This window comes from Strigops habroptila, chromosome 5 (assembly GCF_004027225.2).
Source record: "Strigops habroptila isolate Jane chromosome 5, bStrHab1.2.pri, whole genome shotgun sequence".
NCBI classification, from domain to species: Eukaryota; Metazoa; Chordata; class Aves; order Psittaciformes; family Psittacidae; genus Strigops; species Strigops habroptila.
The window spans coordinates 8,220,582-8,239,356 of NC_044281.2; positions in this window are offsets into that span (position 1 = coordinate 8,220,582).

Below are 18,775 nucleotides of genomic sequence, written 5' to 3' on the forward strand. Positions count from 1 at the left end.
TTTTCCAGTTTTTCCTTTAGGTTTTCATACACCATTTACTTGTTTTAATTATTCTGCCGATGAACGAGCCACCCAGTAGACAAGGTAAGGGAACTGGTTTTGTAGTTTCATTGGAATATATTCTCACAAAGACCTCCAGGTCCACAGAAAGGACCAAAACAAGAAACAGAAACAATACTTAATCATTTACTTCTCACAAAGCACACCTTGCGCTGTGTGGCCTCATTCTGCTGAAGTGTCTTTCAGACAGTCTCAAAGTGCAACTTTTTTCCTAGAAGAAGAAAACCTGTATAATAACTGAGATGGAGAAAGCATGAAGTATGCCTCTCACTGAGTGCTTTTAGCTTCAATTTGTGATCTATGGCCAACTACAGGACTGAAAGAAAAATATACTCATTTTCCTACTAAAAAAAATGTGCCTATACCAAGGATTTTATATCATGTTTGAATTCCAAAAAGGGAAGATATTCAGAGAGTAGCAACATACACATCTCTCTTCATATCGACAAACTGCAACTTGGTTAGATTAATCACAAAAGTGGCTTCAGATCCTTCCGGGCTACTATGAAACAGGAAAAGTATTTCCTTCCTCTAGTTCCTGAGAGCTGACTTCCTTCATGAGACAACATGTATTTCATATGGCCGAGCATGGAAGCAGCTCTTCGGCCCTCAGCTGCACCACATCGCCATCCTGACAGAAAATACATTGTGGAGATTAATAAAAGAAAAGCAGAGCATGCAAATTCACCCTGTCCACTGCTGAGGGAGAAAAAGGGAGCGATGGCTTCCATTAGGCTCTGTTGTTGCTAGAAACAATTTTAATTTTCAAGCTTTTCTGACCCCTACGATGCAAATTAGCCTTTAGACAGATAGAACCACTAAGGAGTTGGACACGTGGGAGAATCGGACTATGCCTCGGGGTTAATGGAGTTCATGTTATTCCCCTTGGATTTGACTCCAGCAAGTCTGGCAGTCTGAACAAATAGGCAGTCTGAAGGCAGGCAGAGATATTTAAGGGCAACTGTAGAGATAAGAAGAAAGCGCAATGTCTAAATTGGACCATTCAGACGCTTCATTTTTCTTTCTTTTCCTAAGACTCCTCTCTTGGGCTGGCCTGGGAAGAAATGCCTCTTTCTGAAGAATTTAGGATCTGTAAGTAGGAAAAGAAAACATGGAGGTTTAGAGTAAAAATTTTAAAACAGAAATGTTAACAGCTCTGTGTAACAAGTAGTTGGACACTAAGAAGAGATATTTAGTTGTTACTCCTGACTGGGATTCTACCTGAGATGGAGGTTTGGGACTGAGTGGTGAGATTTCCCTGTTCTGAGAGGAGTGTTTGCCCATCTAAGTCACACAGTCAGGAAGACAAAGTTATTTATCTGCAATAGCACAGGTCTCTGCTGTTGCCGTTACCAGTGTAACGGCAGCCTTGAAACAAAAATACTTCTGCTATCTCAGCTCCTGACCATAAGGAACTAGAGTGTGAAAGAAAACAGTTTTTATCTTAGTTTTTTTCTTGAACCTAACCAGGACCTGAGCCCACTTAAAAAACATCAAGTCTAAAGATCATTTTAATAAAGAGTTATAATGAAAGTAAATATAATACTGAAAAACAGCTACAGTCGTCTCTTTCCCTATGGAGGTACATAGCTTCTTGGAAGAACTACAGACATAATGGCTCGAATGGATAGTTTAGTGTGAATGAAGCCATTTGAACCTTCTCAGGAAACACAAACAACAGCCAGTCCACACAAGTTTTGGGCTGAGTGTGAATTTCAGAAACAAAACATTCACAACTGGCTTTCTGCAAGTAACCTGCAGACCAGTAGAATAAGAGTCCTGCAGCACCGGGTGCTCACATAACCACAGTGGCAAATGCTATACTGTTACACCAAGTGATCACAGACAAGGTTTTGAGCTATTCTACGATTCAGTCAGCACAAAGGTGTTAACACTACTGTCCACATTTTTTATCAGTGAACGCTGAACTTTTATTTTGAGGATGAAATAATTTGTCTACTACTTGGATAAAAAAAAAAAATAGGGTTATCATGGAACGCTGTTCCATGGTTGTCTATATTGATAGACTCCTAAAGTACAATAGGCAGAACATGCAGATTTTTATAGTATGAGTAATCCCAGTCCTGTTTTAAATTCATTTTTTCCAAGTACTTTAGTTGCATCATCAGAGTGATGTTAAACAACCTGTTCAGGAGCAGTTCAATCCATTAAGCACAAGACAACAGGCCTGTTTTGGGTTTTTTTTAAACTCTTACCCTTGGGAACAATTCAAGTACCAACAAGGGTATGATCCCGAGAGGGAAATTATACTATATAGGACTATACCACCCAGATACTTTAAACTGAAACACTTTGAGATATATCATCTATAATCATAGTACAGTCACACAGCAGCTAAGGTGTGGAGATGATTATAATTCTTTCCAAAAGCAGAAAGAATTAGCAATAATTAGAAGTGGTTCTTATTATAAAAGAGCAAGCCATATTTTCTTTCAGGCAAGCAGCTGAATTATTAGTATTTGTAAAGTATAATAAGATCAATAGAAAGCATGTGTTACAGAGCATGTGTTACAAAATTACTGCGTTAATTTTACCCCTTTGAAACCCAGTCTGAATCAAGAACTACATAAAACTTTGATGTAAAGCAAATAATTGTTCTGCTCAAAACACAAGCTGGTTTTGTGCTTTGAAGATGTGTAGCAGTAAAGAGCGGGAAGTCACAAATGATTTCCATGGGAAACACATGACTCCACAGTACTCCTATCATTGCTCAGACATCTACTCCTGAGTCTCCTGATTACATTGTGAAAGGATGTGAAACCTCAGAAGTATTATTTCTTGTATATTTTCATATGTCATGAGCACAATGAATGTGGTTGCTCCCAGGGGCAAATCACAGAGCATGCTTATTACTAGAATCAGAATGTGCTAAACTAAGGTTTCGATCTATTAAAATAGACTATTTACAGCTAAAGTTTCCTTTATGAAGGAACATCCTCTTCTGAAATCTCCATCATTATTTTTTTTTTGGCACATTTACAGTTTGATAGTACATGTATGAATGTACATGAGGAGGTACCATTATGCATGGTGCACATATTATGGGTTTGGTACTGACAGCAAAAGCTGCTATAGCATAACTTATTTTCCCTTCAACATGTAGTTCTCCACCAGGGAGAACCATCAAAACTTAGCACAGAAATCAACATTCCCTGTTTGTTGAGGCCTGAGCTTTTTCAGGACTTTAAAAGAAATAAAGTGCATTTCTGATGCCATAGTGAACAAACTGACTGAAAAATAGCTTTCACCGAAAGGCAGAAACACTGAATGGATAACTTTAGCAGATGACGTGTAAGAAAATGTATTCTTACAGCTTTATAGGCAGACAGATTATACACTTTTACATACCTTACTGGATTTTATCCTGCTCTAGATAAGTTTTCATCATGCCCCTCTCAAAGGGTCTGAATATTGTTACAATTTCTTCCTGCCCAGTGCCTCTTACCAATATGCAGCCACTCTGCAGCTGCTGCCTGTCATCCTTGCACTTCTGGCAAGTGTCTCTATGATGTGACAAATGACTTTTGGCCCATGAGACCAATTCTACAAAAACACTTTTCAATTACACTGTCATTTGAGAATCCCTTCTTATCCTAGCATCGGAAATTACTTGAAACTAATATTATACATATATTTATAACTCATAAAATATTTACCTTCAGTTTTAAGCTTGTCTTTTTTTTATTATCATTATTCTTTTTATTTCTAGCTTGTGTCAGGCAAAAAACGAAGTAACTTATCCGAAAGAGTGCAAGCAGGAGATAGGGGTTCATGGGTTCATTGCAGAGCATATGCAAGGTGAAAGAGGACATTAGCTCTTTTCAAGGCAAAAATAAAGATCATGTGAGAAATGTGCCAACTTTCCACAGATAACCAATAGACAGCGATTTGACTTCCTAATTGCATTTCTGTTTTTCCAAGGGCAGAGGAAAGAGAAGAGCTTCAAGGAAATGAAACTCCCCAATTACAAGTATCAGCATAATTACATTCGCTATATCTGTGCTGAGAAACGTGACATTTTCTTTCTAAGTAAAGAAATAACAGCAAATATTCTAACAAGTGATCCTAAGGCAAAGGGAAACACATGAATTTTCTGGTTCACGTAGACACAATGTTTTGGAGTTGACAGATCCTTGTATTAAAAGCCATAGTAAGCCCTCCTGATGTTGAATAGGCACTGGAGCAGGCTCTTCAAGAACTAATGCATCCTTGCTATTCACAGCCTCTGAACAAGCAGAAGCATATGCTCTCCAGCACAACCTTTCTTCCCCGTCAGTGGCTGCATGGAAGACATTTCATGGCTGAGGCAAAGTTCATTGTATTAAATTAAGCATAAACTTAGTATGCTGCAGGTGGTGTTTCATACATCACTGACCTCATATCCACATCTTTTTAATGTGCATAGAAATGTTTTACTGCATCTCTCCTTAAGGAAGTATTTCCACTATTTTATTCATAAATTTGTATTTGAAGCCTAACAAAATATAATGAAGACTACTAATTTTCCATCAAAAGTAGCTCAAAAATTTCCAGTAATAGATACACTATGACAGTACTGTGGCATAAGAACTGAGCCCTGTGTCACGCTGTGCTTAGAGATGCGGTGCTCCAGGGAGGATGGAGAGGAAAATGGTAAAGGTGTAGGCAGGAGCTCTGAGCCATTTCTTAATGAATCCTTTTAAAGTGTTACCACTTACATGGAAGCTCAGAGGAGGAGCAAGTCTGAGTTCGGATATCGAGCTAAAGATGAATGTTAGAGTAATGTTTAAAGTTGGTTAACTGCTAGTTCATAGAGAACCTTTGTGTCCCTTCTGATAGAGAGCAAGACAGCTGAAATTTCCACCCTGATGGTAGCTGTTAAGCAGAAGTCCTCCAAAATGACAATTTCTTGTTGCTTTTCTGCAATGAGTGATGAATAACAATCTGTTCTCAAAACAAGAGAGCTTCTTTTAGAGTGCTGGTCATTGCTGATAATTTTTTCTTGTGTCCTCAGCCAGTCAACAGAACCCAGGCTGTTCTGAAAAACTTCTATTTTTTGGTTGCAGCCTCTCAACAGTGACTGTGTAGTTTTCCTGGCTTCTGTTTAACTCACAAAATAAAACCAATAATGAGCTCTACTACAGGCAAAAGGAGAAATAGCCGAGTTGAAGCATGATTAGATTCATTAAGCTTAAATCGTTCTGGTGATTGCTCCCTCTCATTCCTTTTATGTGAAGCCTAACTTCAATTTGCAAGGTACTGTAAAATGGTTACTTTTACCAGTGCTCTGGATTGCCACAGGTTTCTATTTAATAGAAGGATCTGTTGGAAGCATTTGGAACTTCCAATCAGATTTTAAGACTTTCACCATTTCTCAAGGAATGAACACAGCAGTTTCAAGAGTCAATTTTAGTTTTCCCCCCACAAAAAAAGATACAGGTATAATGTCAAATGTTCTCTTGTCAGCTTCCCAGGGACTGAAATAGGGAGACATTCAAAACAGCTGTGGCAAGGCTCCAGCAGTGGTAGGAGGAAAGCTTTGTCGCGCCTGCCAAGAATCCCAGCGATGGAGAGCAGAGAGCTGAACTTTGCCTCACATAGTGGCTGACAAGCCCTGAGGCCTGTAAGGCTCTCATGTTTTCATTTGGGTTTACTTGCTTACGAAAATGTAAATGCTGTGGGAATCCAGGGGAAAAGAAGCTTTCATTGTAAATTACTAATTCATACTGTGTTAAGCCAGTAGTTACAGGTCAGCTTTTGCTATGATATCCAGCTACTAGAGTTCTTTTAACATACCTTCTCCTAAACACTTCTCTCCCCCCCCGCTCCATATTGACTGATAGGATGGCTTTATTCATCTCTTGACCTAAAGGGCCCTTCTTTGCCAGAAATAGCCAAGAGAAAACCTCACGTGACATACCTCCCATTTGCATTTCACTGCCAAAGTGTTTAATCTTGCCTGTGAACAGCTGAGTGAACACAGGAGCCACAAAACTTTCAACAGCCATTTTCTTAAGTTACCTTCGCCAAAGGACAAGTGATTTATTCTTGAAGGGTTTTCATTTCTTAATTCTTTGGTTTGTTGCTATTCCTGTGCTGTGATGTGACATAACATTCATTCTCACCATTTCATTCTCATACATCTTGTACCACCCCAGAAATACAAATCAACAGGCTGGGACTATAGTGTTAAGGAAGCTTCGTTGAGAATTTGATTTAAATCACAGGACAGCTACAACCACAATAAACAGGTTTTCCTTGTCACTTGAGTAAAAAGTAAAGCAAATTGTTTGGGATTTGACATTTAAAAGCATTTTAACATTCTACTTTCGTGTAGAAAATGATTCTTCTTAAATCATGCTTTGGATAAGGCTTAATGTTCTGGCTTTCCCAAAATATGTTTTGGAGTATGGGTTCTTTTGTTGTGATTTTTTGTTGGGTTTGCCAAGAACATTCAAATGTTTGAGGCTGAGTGAGATTCTTTCCCCTCCCCGCCTCCCCCCTGCCCCGGTTCTGTCACTGAAACAACATCTAGCTTTATGGCCTAGGTGGAAGCCTTACTTTAGTTCTAGATCATGGACTAATCAGTAAAGGCATTTAGGTGCCTAACTCCCACATGATCAACAGGAATCACTAAACTCCACTGACAGCTGTGCTGATTATTCTTTGCTTTCTCAGTGAGCACTGTGGTATCATGTCAGATTCTTTCCAACTCTCATTCTCTGCCCCTCCCTGCTAAGGAAATACCATGAAATCTTTCTCTGGAGGAACATGTTTGATTTCATGGATACTGGAAGTTGCCCTTTACAATCCCACTAATCTTCATGCCCCACAGAAGACAAATAGGCTGGGCAGTCCCTGGCAGGGTCACTTCTGCAGGGAGCTGGAAGGCCACTTGTTGGGCACAGGCCACCTCACAAGTCTGTAGATTGTAGTGGCTCCCAGGGGCAGCATCCTACACACAGGCTTTTCCTCTCCATGCAAGGCACGGGGTGGACGTGCCAAGGGGCATCAGATGTGCTGCATCCTATTTTCTTCCTGAAAATTGAGGGGGAGCTGTGAAAGCTCAAAGTTTATGAGACAAGTGGGCTACTGTAGCAAGGAGGCTGAAGTCCTTTCCCATAGGAAAGCACCATGTCAGGATTCTTCCCCACGAAGCTGAAAGAGAAGGTGCTTCTGCACATGCTGTTAGCCAGCTACCCAGTGAGATGGCAGGGCAGTGGGGAGAGGGGATCTGCGCAAAGCATTCCTGTGTGAATAAAGAAAGGGGACTGGTAAACTGCTGAAGTGTCCATCACATGAGTTTTGTTTCCTTTTTAGCTTTACTCAAGATTTTTATGGCAAAGGCATTGCTTGCTGCTAATGATGCTGTATTTCTGTTATACAGCATGAACAGTCAACACATGACAGTTACAGTAATGTACACCTGACTGCAGATTAAAGAGCACCTCACACATCTCACGTTTTAACATACTTGAATCTTACCTTTTTCATTATGTTTATGTTCACAAACTGTCAGTTCAGGTTTCCAGCCTTACAGCTGACCTCTCTGATCATTGGATTTTTCTCTTGTCAATGTCAAAGGTGTAACTGCAACCAGAACCCCAATCCAGGAAATACATGAAAATTGCTTCCTCTTTATTAGTAGCCTTGAGAAGATTACTAATCCTCCTACCTGTGTGCAAAGTGACATACGAGTAGTATGGTAGAATACAAGAGAGTTGACCTTGCCGTGGTCATATTTCATTGCAGGTCTTTTTAGGTCAAACTTAATTTTCTCACAAGAATTAAAGTACCTTAGAGTGCCATAAATAATTCTATTCAATAGGAATACCTTTAATTATCACTGTGTCCATTTGACTGAGTCCTCTCGCTATATTGTGTAACTCAGTTGCTCCCGTACTTATTAATGAGTGATACATTAATAGATTTACCATAAAATCACAGATAGAGTAGGACAGGAAAACTCTAACCAGGAAACACGTGATAGCGAGTCTTAAAATACTCTGGGATAGGTTTGAACTACTTGCTGGCTAGGAAACTGCTGAATCATGCCCTTAAGCTCATACCAAAAATAGCATTTCATTTGGCAAAGCACATACAAGGTACTAATGTTCCCTATTGTAGAAAGCCTGCTGAAATAGCTGCTGATCACAAAGGATGAACGAGCATTCTCCTAACCTCTCTGCCTCCTTGAGAGAAACAGAATAGCAAGCATTTTTTCTCCTACAGTAGTTCTCCCTTTTACAACATTAGCTTTTAACAGAACAAGAAAGTCCCCAAACATTTTCAAAACATTCTGTGAGCTTTCTGAGTTTGAGACACCTTACGCCTTTTTACACACACACATCATTGATGAGTAGTACATACCTCTCAGTTGTAGTCCTCTCTGGTGAGACTGTGATAACTTACATGGTCTGTAAATTATTTATTGGACTTGAGAGGAGAAAATAACCTTTCTTGATCATTTAAATAAGGTTGAATTAATAAGACGAAAGTGATTCTCTCTGAGGTTTTAGAAAAGGTGACTGCTTAATGCCTGTAACAAGGAGGAAGAGGTTTTAAGAAGTTGAGTTCAAAAGCTCCAGCTGGAGTTAATTACATTCTCTAATAGGCTTTGTAATGACTGTGCTTCCTGGCCTTCAGCATCCCATAGGTGGAAGGAGAGACAAGAGTTGCCCTCTGAGTTTCTCTAGGTGCCTCATTACCTTCTCCCTTATTCCTTCTGCCCTGGTGTGACGGAGCCCTAGACTCAAGTCCTGGGTTTATCAGCAGAAAGGGTGCCATGCAGGCTGCTGGTATGAACTTGGCAAAGTCTGTCTAAGGTGGCTAGGCACCCACCTTCCAGCAGCACGCGTTTCATCCTTTTTCTGGCCTCTTGTTGAAAGCCTGGTGAAACAGCTACTAATCACAAAGGATGAACAAGCATTCTCCTAACCTCTCTGCCTCCTCAAGAGAAAGAGAATAGCAAGTATGGTTTCTCCTACAGTAGTTCTCCGTTTCATAACCTTAGCTTGCCAGTGTGCTGGGCCTCTTGCTTTGGCCCAGACATACCACAGCTGCTGCTGGCCTCATCCAGTGAGTGTCAGCTCTGCTGGAGGGATAAGGCATGCCAAGAAGCCCCTTCATCAGAGCTGCCAGGGAAAAGGCACTGAGAAATTAAGAGAAGCCTAAGAAGGGAAGAAAGATTATTGCAGTTTTCTGCTCAGTCTGGGAGCGTTACTTCCCACCCCTCTGCTTGACTTGACCTCTCCACAAGTGGCTGACTTTCATCCATGTAATATCTGACCATTTAAAGGAACAAAAAGTATATCGCCCTTTAACCGTCTGCCCTGTAACCTTTATACAAGAGTTTTGGTGTCACATAATGAAACATTCTCAAGCACTTTTTATTACAGGAGTGGTAAGAAAAATGCCTGCGGTAACACAGCCATTTGAAGTTGCAGTTCTTGCATTTTGTCTGTAGCTTACATATAATCATGTAATTTTTCTTGCAAATAAAACCCATCTTTGAAAAGGCAAATAATCTCTAGGCAGGAAGTGTGGGCAGTGTGGCTCTCCAGTCTCCATGGAGGGCAGTTTACTCAGAAAGCAGAGGATGGTATTTCCAGTTTCCTTTACGGAACTTTAAGCTGCGGTAGGTTGGACACATGAGGTTTGTTGAAGAGACGTGCTGAGTTAATTTGCTGTTTTAGCAAAGCTGACTGGCACAGGCCACCTGCCATATCCACACTGTATAGGGGATTATAGGTACTTTGTGCTATATATTTCTGCTCTACAGAATGAACCCTCAACACATGATAATTAGTTACCTTTGTGCTATGTATTGCTCACAAGTCACTGAACTCTTCAGCACAGCTGTAATCAGGTAATTCCTCTTGGTCTCTGCCCAATAGGTTACTCATTTTTTCCCTGAAATCCACAAACACATTTTGCTTCTTGTCCTACTTCTTTTAGATTTCAACAGCAAGTGACTGAGACTATCAGAGTCCAGAAATCTGGATGCATTCAGCAAGCCCAAGACACAAAGAATCTATATGAACCTTCAGTCAGTATCCTTAGGGTGGCACAAAACTATCTCACTCCAGATAGCTTCAGATAGGAGTAAGCTCTAGATACGGTTTACAGTAGTGTGACAAGTGATGCTTCAGAGTAAGAGAGAAGGGAAAGATGGGATCATCCACTGAATAATTGAAGAAGGGTGCAGGTATTTAAACAATGACTAGGAGAGAGGTTATCACATGGAAGCCAATGAATCTCATTCTGTAGTATGTGTCCTCTGTCACATGTTCCTGGTGGGCTGACACACCTCCCACTTCATTAACGTTTTATACACTTTTATCATTCCAGCCTGAGCTCTCCAGTACACTCTTCTACAGGTGCTGGATAAATATTCCTTTACAGAAGCTGCCTTCTCCTATGCCTCTCTTGCTATCAGCCATACTTTGCTGCTCTGTAAAACCCAGTCAGAACTGTCTTTTCCATTTCTAGCCAATGTTCATACTTAAGGCTTCCAAGAATTGGTTTACTGTTGTTTTGTGATCATAGCCAAACTTCTGGTATAATTTATTTAGCATGATGTAACATAAGAACTGCTGACTCATCCTCAAGCACATCTAATAATGCCTTGTATCACTTCCTAAGGATGGTCTTGTGAAACTGGTCTTTCCTTTTTTTTGAACTGTGTTCTTTGTAGCTGTAAGCAAAGTTAACTGAACAAAAATGCACTGTAGAAATTGCAGTCAATACTACTGAGGTGAGCTATTCCTATTTTATTGCTTGAATTTTACTCAGTGACAAGTTTTCACAAGCAACATACATTGTTTTTAATGTGTCTGATATCCTATTCTGAAGAGCTAACAAGGAGGATTAGAACTGTAATTTTTCACAATTTTGTCTTTTAATGAAGAGAATTAGAAGACCAAAATGGTAATAATCATTCCCTAAATATATATTTTTATTAATTCAGTACAATATTGGCTTGTTGTCCTTTCCAAAGGTGAAGGTTCTCAGATTTTATAATAGCAGTGCATGGATGTCTTCACAGAATGACCTCAAGTAACACTTAAGTGTGAACTCAACTAATGCTGCACACATTCAATATGCTACAGCAATGAAAGTTGTTGCTGCCTTGGTCATCGTGTTCGGTTCCAGGCTACAAGTAAGGCCTGCACCCTGAAGCTTAGTCCATGAAAACCACTATTAACCCTGCTGAAGCACCACTGATTGGGTAGCTCCTCTACATCCTCCTTTTCTGGTGTAAAATTTGTCAATGAATACAAAATTATCTTCAGCAAATAGGTGATACATGGGAAATGTACAAACCCAGAAATCAGCACCTATCCTGAGCACACCAGTGCAACTTCCATGGTTTGGAGCTCTGTGTACGTGGCTAGGGTTGAGGAGAATGCTGATGTGCACTTCAACTCCTTTATCACATTGAGGAGGACTCATTATTGCCAGAAAGCACTGAGGTTACTAATATGATCTTCTGTTTCCATGCTCTGATACTCATCTAACCTATGTCCTCTGTGGCCAAGTGGGGAATGCCAACCAGACAGCAGATGCAACATGGGAAAGAAGTACAGAATCAGTCTTACAATACAGCTTTCTGCTCAACATCCAGCTATCAGCCTTGTTCTCTTCTGTTTGCTCTGTTCTATTTAGATAAGCCAACGTTTAGAGTTTAACACAGTTTAGCAGATAAAATGAAACCGTATGTTCCTCTATAGCCCTGAACTTGAACTGGTTCCTATGTTCCTTGACCCAAGTTAAGTTACCATTTTGTTGCTAGTCTCAGTTAGCAAAGCAGCACTGGATAAGAATTCATTATTTGTGGAGGGAGGACATACCTAAGCATCCATCTTAAGAAAAACATACCTCTGTTATTGCCTAATCAGGCTGCCTTTGCTGTAAATCCAAAGATCAGACATACTCAGGTCTGATTCCTCTATTTACTGAATTCTCCTATTCAGAAAATCTGTTCTTCCTTATGTCCACATAGTTATACAAAATTAAAGAAACAGAGGAAACAAACAGTGGGAGAACAGTAACTTTTCCTTCTATTGGCTAAGCATGAGCCAAATGACACAGATTCAGGGGAAGGAATTAAAGGTGAATTAAAGGTATTTTATTTTCTTCTAGATATTGTGGATTTTGCACTGAGGTGATATCTGCCAGATTCAGGCACTAATTAGAGCAAGCAAGACAATAGAAAACAAAAGAGCCAAAGCATGACTCTACTTCTTCGACAACTGAAAATCCCTGGAAAGGCTACCCTGGGATGGTAAAGGCAGCAAAAAGGATGCAAAGTTAAAGACCCTTGAATGTGCATGGCAAAAATGGCCATCGCTTTATAATAAGACATATAATAAAAGAAACACTCTGTCTTAAAAATAAGTAAATAAAGGCTTCCTGACACATATAAAGTTTCTTGGTATTTCAGATGGGAAAGAAAATTTTCAAAGGCATTCAGGAGACTTTCTTGTAAAAAACAATTCTCCTGGGAGAAATGTTTAATTTTGTTTTACATGCCTTCCATGGACATATACTACTCCTAGTGATATTTTGTGTGTTTCTCTCCAGGAATTGGTTGTATTCCAACTGCCCCACCATGTGCAGTGGTTGTGGGAGAGTTTGTTCCTGATTCCATCCACTCGGTCCACTGATACCTTGAGATTATGCTACCGAAATCTGCAGGGGGTTTCTGCAAAGCAGCTCTGGCTGTGCTCAGATATCCACCAAGGAAGCTCTGAAGCCCAGATGGGCTGTTTAGTGTTCTTTGGTCCCTGGCTGTGTCAGTTAGCCCCTTCTGGGTATGGCTGAACAATGCCAAGCTCAGTACAGGGTGACAGGGAGCAGTATATCTCAGCCAAGTAAATAAATAAGGAAAAAAGCTCCTAACATTTCAAGTAAGTAATTTTTATTCCTCTGAAACTTTTGTCAAAACTGTCTCAAAGAATGGATCCTTTATCTTGTTTTGTTATCTTTAGCAGATAAATGGACTGCAGCACACTTCATACTGTAAACAGTAACTGGCCTTACTCCAGTAGCAGCTGAACAAACATTTCTAACATGGACAACTCCTCCTCACTCTTTCTCAGCTGGACAGACCACATATTTTTATAACTCCCTGTCAGTTCTTATGTCTAATGTGGTTGGCCAAAGGAAAGAAGTTCCAAGAAATAAAGGAATTCAAACACTTCATTTACCTTTTCAGCAGTTTTAGAACCAAAATCTGCCTTTCTAGGAGCAGTCTCAGGGAACACACTGTCCAAGTTAAGGCCTGCAGCTCTTAAATGAGCAGGCTTCAGACAGCTAGAAGAGCCCAAAGCAGCAGACTGTGAAGGATATGTATACATACAATGCAGGCGGGCTCTTCATAGGAGTATTACATATGAGTGTTTTGGAAAATAGCTTTGGCAAGTCTGCTTAATGAAAACAGGAATATTTGTACTGTTGTACCAAAAATCTAATATTCCTAACTCATGTTAAATAATTCAGAAGATCTTGTTCAGTTGTAGAAGATTCCCTGCTGAAATTATGTGAACATTAATGAAGAGGCATCGATTTCAGTTCTTTAGGTCAAGGTAAAATATCTGAAATTGTTTGAACTGTATTGAAAATGGTAATGTGAATAATGTGTGTTTTCTTCACTTTAGGTGTCCTACTCATAAAGCTCCTCAGATGAAAAGGTGCTTCATGAAGCTGTTTACTTGTACGTTTTAAGCGTAAAGAGTATTTTCACACAGTTTTGTTCTTTCAACCACGTATTTCAGCTCTGCCTTCAGCAGCACCCCTTTGAAGATCTGCTGTATCATCGCTCTATGAAATCTGACTGTGGTAATTGTGGAGTTTTGACAGTACTCAGGAAAAAAGGCTTTCCTTCTTACAAAAGATGCCTGAACACTTTAATAATCTTGCAGAACAGCTTGCAACAGCGAATTCAGAGATTGCTTATAAACTGAAAGCAAACATTAAGACATTAAATGGAAAGATTTATGATGGACAAGCTATCCATGTGACAGATCTCTGGAGGGCAATTAACTGGTCGTAAGCTAGTGTGAAAAGTCAGTGTGAAATACGCTACTCAGCAGCGGTTCTAGAGGAAATACTGAACTGGAAGGACTGCAGGAACATATTATATAAAATTGCATGAAAAGAGAGCTGGAAAAATGGTACCTGCCCTTCAAGATATTCAGGATTAGAAACTTCACAACTTCCAGGGTTTCAAGCATGCTGTAATCTGACTTTGTTACTGCTTGTCTTGTCAAGCACAATTACATAGACATTATTCCCATTCCCTTTTACATAGGTATTGTTAGCACACCACCTCTCAGTCTCTAAATGACCCAAATTCTTTCACTTTTGTCTCGATTCCTAGAACTCTGATTACAACTTTTGCACTCTTCTGGGTTTTCTCCAGTTAGCACTGCTGTTCAAGACAGACGTGAAGGAAAAATGGGATGCATTACTCCATTATTCCTAATTCCAAAGAGAACAGCACCCTGTACTATTCAATTAATGAATCATACGTACTATAGACCCATTTCAATTTTATTTTTTTAGTATTACTAATGTTTGGCCTTTGTTGTGCTATTCTTTTCTTTTCTAGGAAAACAGATAGGGGTTCCGTATCCAGTATTGGAACAGCCGGTTGGTCCTGCTTAAATGTAGTGACTTGCACTTGTCTACACTGGATTTCATCTTTTTTTTTTTTGGACCACTGTATCAGTTTGTTAAGGTGTTAGTGCTGGCAACAGACATACAGCCATACCACACATCACATCGCAGGCATAACACAATTTTACCCATTTTTTCTAAGGACACAGGACTTAGGCAATTACACTGCTCTCTGTCACCTCCCTTACTTCCTGACAAACAACTTTTAAACCACTTGGTTAATTCCATCTAAACATGATGGGATTGGAGCGAGTCCCAAGAAGGGCCATGAAGATGATCAGAGGGCTGGAGCACCTCTGCTATGAAGACAGGGGCTTGTTCAGCCTGGGGAAGGCTCTGGAGAGACCTTAGAGCAGCTTCCAGTGCCTAAAGAGGCTACAAGAAATATGGAGAGGGGCTTATTACAAGAGCATGCAGTGACAGGTCAAGGGGGAATGACTTCAAACTGACAAGAGGGTAGAATTCGATTAGACATTAGAAGAGAATTCTTCACTATGAGGGTGGTGAGACACTTGCACGAGTTGCCCAGAGAAGCTGTGGCAGTGTTCAAGGCTAGGTTGGATGGGGCTTGGAGCAACCTGGTCTAGTGGAAGATGTCTCTGCCCATAGCATGGGTTTGGAACTAGATGGGGTTGTTTAGTCTGGAGAAGAGAAGGCTCAGGGGGGACCTTATCGCTCTCTACAAATATCTGAAAGGAGGATGGATTAAGGACGTGGCTGGTGTGTTTTCCCTAGTAATCAGTGATAGGACAAGAGGATCAGCCTCAAGCTGCGCCAGGGGAGGTTTAGACTGGATATTTGGAGAAGATTCTTCACCAAGAGAGTGGTCAGGCATTGGAACAGGCTGCCCAGGGCAGTGGTGGAATCACCATCTCTGGAAGCGTTCACAAAGCATGTAGATGAGGCCCTCAATGACATGGTTTAGTGGTGGTATTGGCAGTCCTGGGGGTACAGTTGAACTTGATGATCTTAAAGGTCTTTTTCATCTAGTTGATTCTATAGTTCTATGATCTTTAAGGTACCTTCCAACCCAAAGCATTCTATGATATGGTTCTATGACATTATGAAAGGGAAAGGTCTCAAAGATTGACTTTAAAGATGTTATTAGAATCAGCAGCTGAGTAGAAGAGAAACCTGAAACTGTTTCCCTTCTCTGAGGGAAAAGCCATGAGCACAAGACCTGTGTGTGCTGTTTGTCCTGTGAGCTGGCTAATCAGTCCCTGAGCACTCATGGGCCCGTTGCACACACATCAATCCTGAGGATCAGTCAGAACACATGCTCTACTTTGCTCTGCTGATAAAACAGGGGAGAGGGGAGCACTGTAAGGAGACCTCGTGGGAGAGTTAGGATTACACAAGACAGGGGTAGGAACCACAGTTACTGCAGCTGTGGGCATGTAAGGGCTGAGGACACATAGATAGCGAAAACCGTGCTTCGTGAGTTCTGCTGCTCAAGGAAGAACTTGTTTTCAGACTCTGATATGGTGTCATTGGGATGCAGAAATCCTCTATACTGTCTTTCCCCTGACTGAAGTGGACAATGGATTACTATGAACAAAGTGGGTGTGTTTTCTGAGCCAATCTGTACAGCTTTAACAAGTGTTCTGCTGTTTTGCGGGTTTGCTTTTGGTCTTAATGAGTTATGCTTAGACACCCACTGAAGTTCTAACAGCAGTGTCTACTGTACATTCTCTTTCCCTTATCTGCCAAAGGAGGAGAATCAGATTTTCTAAACATAAGTCAAGTAACTTCCCATACATTTACAAAGGATTAAGAACTCTTAACTCTGCATGTGTGAAAACAGATTGCTCCATCTCTCTATGCCTAGAATAAGAGTGGAAAGCACGTGTTTCCATGCCTCTCTTGTGACCAAATGCAATAAAGTTTAACTAGAAAGAAATACTGACCCACACAAGGACAAGCTGAAGTATTTGGAAAAGCATTATTGAACAGTGTGCACTTTGTCCATGCACTTTGCAAGCATTTAAGCAAACATCCTTGTTCAGGTTTTTCTGCCCTTCAGAGTTGCAAAATATAGTATGTTATTTAAACCAGAAGTTAGAGACATAGTCTAACTCCGAGAATAAAATTACAATGATTTCACACCATGCAGTTAACAGTACTCACAAGCAGGGAAAAGAATGTGTGAGTAGAGAGGGCAAAACATTAAGGACTATTACTCTAATACTTACTACTAGTTTCTCTGGTACTAAGTACTTGAGAAAGACATGAATGCAGAGTACAGCACAAAACACTCCTTGAGGACCTGAAAACAGGTCAGTTTTGAGACAGATAAAAAATATTTATCACCTCCACAGTGCTAGATTTAGAAAAGCTAGATCTATTAGTTGCCCTCTTTCTCTAGCAGAAACAATCTTTACTCTGAATTACTTCAGGTTTGCTTGTAATCTTGTATTGTTTCACAGTTATGAAGAGCTTATGACTTCTCATTGACTCAGAATCATCTGTTAGTTTTTAATACTAAAAAGCAGTAGAAATTATTATTTTAAATTACTCTGGAATTGCCTGTTCATTTCTATCATTGAATGTCTGATTTCTTTTCTTTGGCATCCCTGCCTATAGCAGGGGGGTGCAACTACATGATCTTTAAGGTCCCTTCCAAACCAAACCATTCTGTGATTTATGAAAGCTTTACCTGCAACTTGTGATCCTTTGTAGACTATGAGTTCAAATAAATGCTTTGCAAAACTAGTTGTGTAGGAGGCTGTGAGAGAAGCCTCTGTCCAGTGGGAAAGAAGTGTAACACTGTGACATCAAAAGATGTGATCTTTGGCAGTGGTCACTGAGGGAACACAGCCAACTTTTAGAAAGGCAATGAGCTAGCTCTGCTAACATGGGACATACACACCATATACTCTGTAGAAGCAAAGACAACAGTAACTGTAGCATTTTTTGAACTACTAGACACTAACTTACTTACCCTTTTGGAATTTCTAAGAGTGTTTTCTCATTAGAGAAACAAAAGATAGTTTAAATTGAAGGGACTGAGTTCACTATACCCTTTTTCCTTCAACAAGATTCAATTTTCAGTCCCCATATCATCAGTGCTCAGTTTAAGAAAATCGATTTGAAAATAAAAGCAGTTAAATGTTCCAGGACAAAGTAATAAAATATGTAATATGCAATACATATTGCCTTCCACAGGAAGGGCTGGTATCTCAACTACCTAGTAAGTGACATAGAGCAACAAGCAAGTAATCAGAGCAGTAGGTATCTTCAATCATTCTACCTTTGGTTGCTGAGCACTGAATTCCACTGGGTATTGCTCAGAACTTTCCACAATGTGAACACCTGAGTAAAGGAAAACAGTGAAACCACTAAACAGTAAATTGCAAAGGGCCTTCTTCAGTCAGAAAAAGTGTTCTTTATCCATTAAGTGTACTAGACAATACTATTGACATTTCTTCTTTACACCTACAGGGGTGGATCAGTGCAACTACATTTTCAAGTCAGTATTCTAAGACTTCTCTTATTTTTCAAGTGGCAGTGAAGGAAATTACTCATTTCAATTTTTAGGAATTTTTATCTGACTTCTTTGACATTTTGGTAGCTCCTATTAAAAAGGTACACCACTCACCCTAATGCTACTGTCTGATACATGCAACAAAGCCCATAGTTTCACATTCCAATTCCCACATGGGAATAAGTAATTATTACTAATTCTAATTCCCATAGGGGAATATCACGGTAATAATGTAACTGGGCACAACCCATAAAGGTATTTTTCTAGGAAAACCTGTAGTTCAAAGAGGAATCAGGGAAATCCTTGCAAATGAGCACAGCATCCTTCCAAAGATGGATTTATCATGCAAGCATATCCTAAATACATATAACAAGAAGCAATGTTGTATAAAATACTCAACTGGAGTACTTTTCAAGACTAAAACCACATTATTATGTCTAATGGTTTCACATACAGGTTGCTGCTACAGAAGGCCATCATCTCAAATTCAGTATGGTAAAAGATGACTGGGAAGGTAAAATCATTTGCTTTGTGTTGCTCAGCAAATCA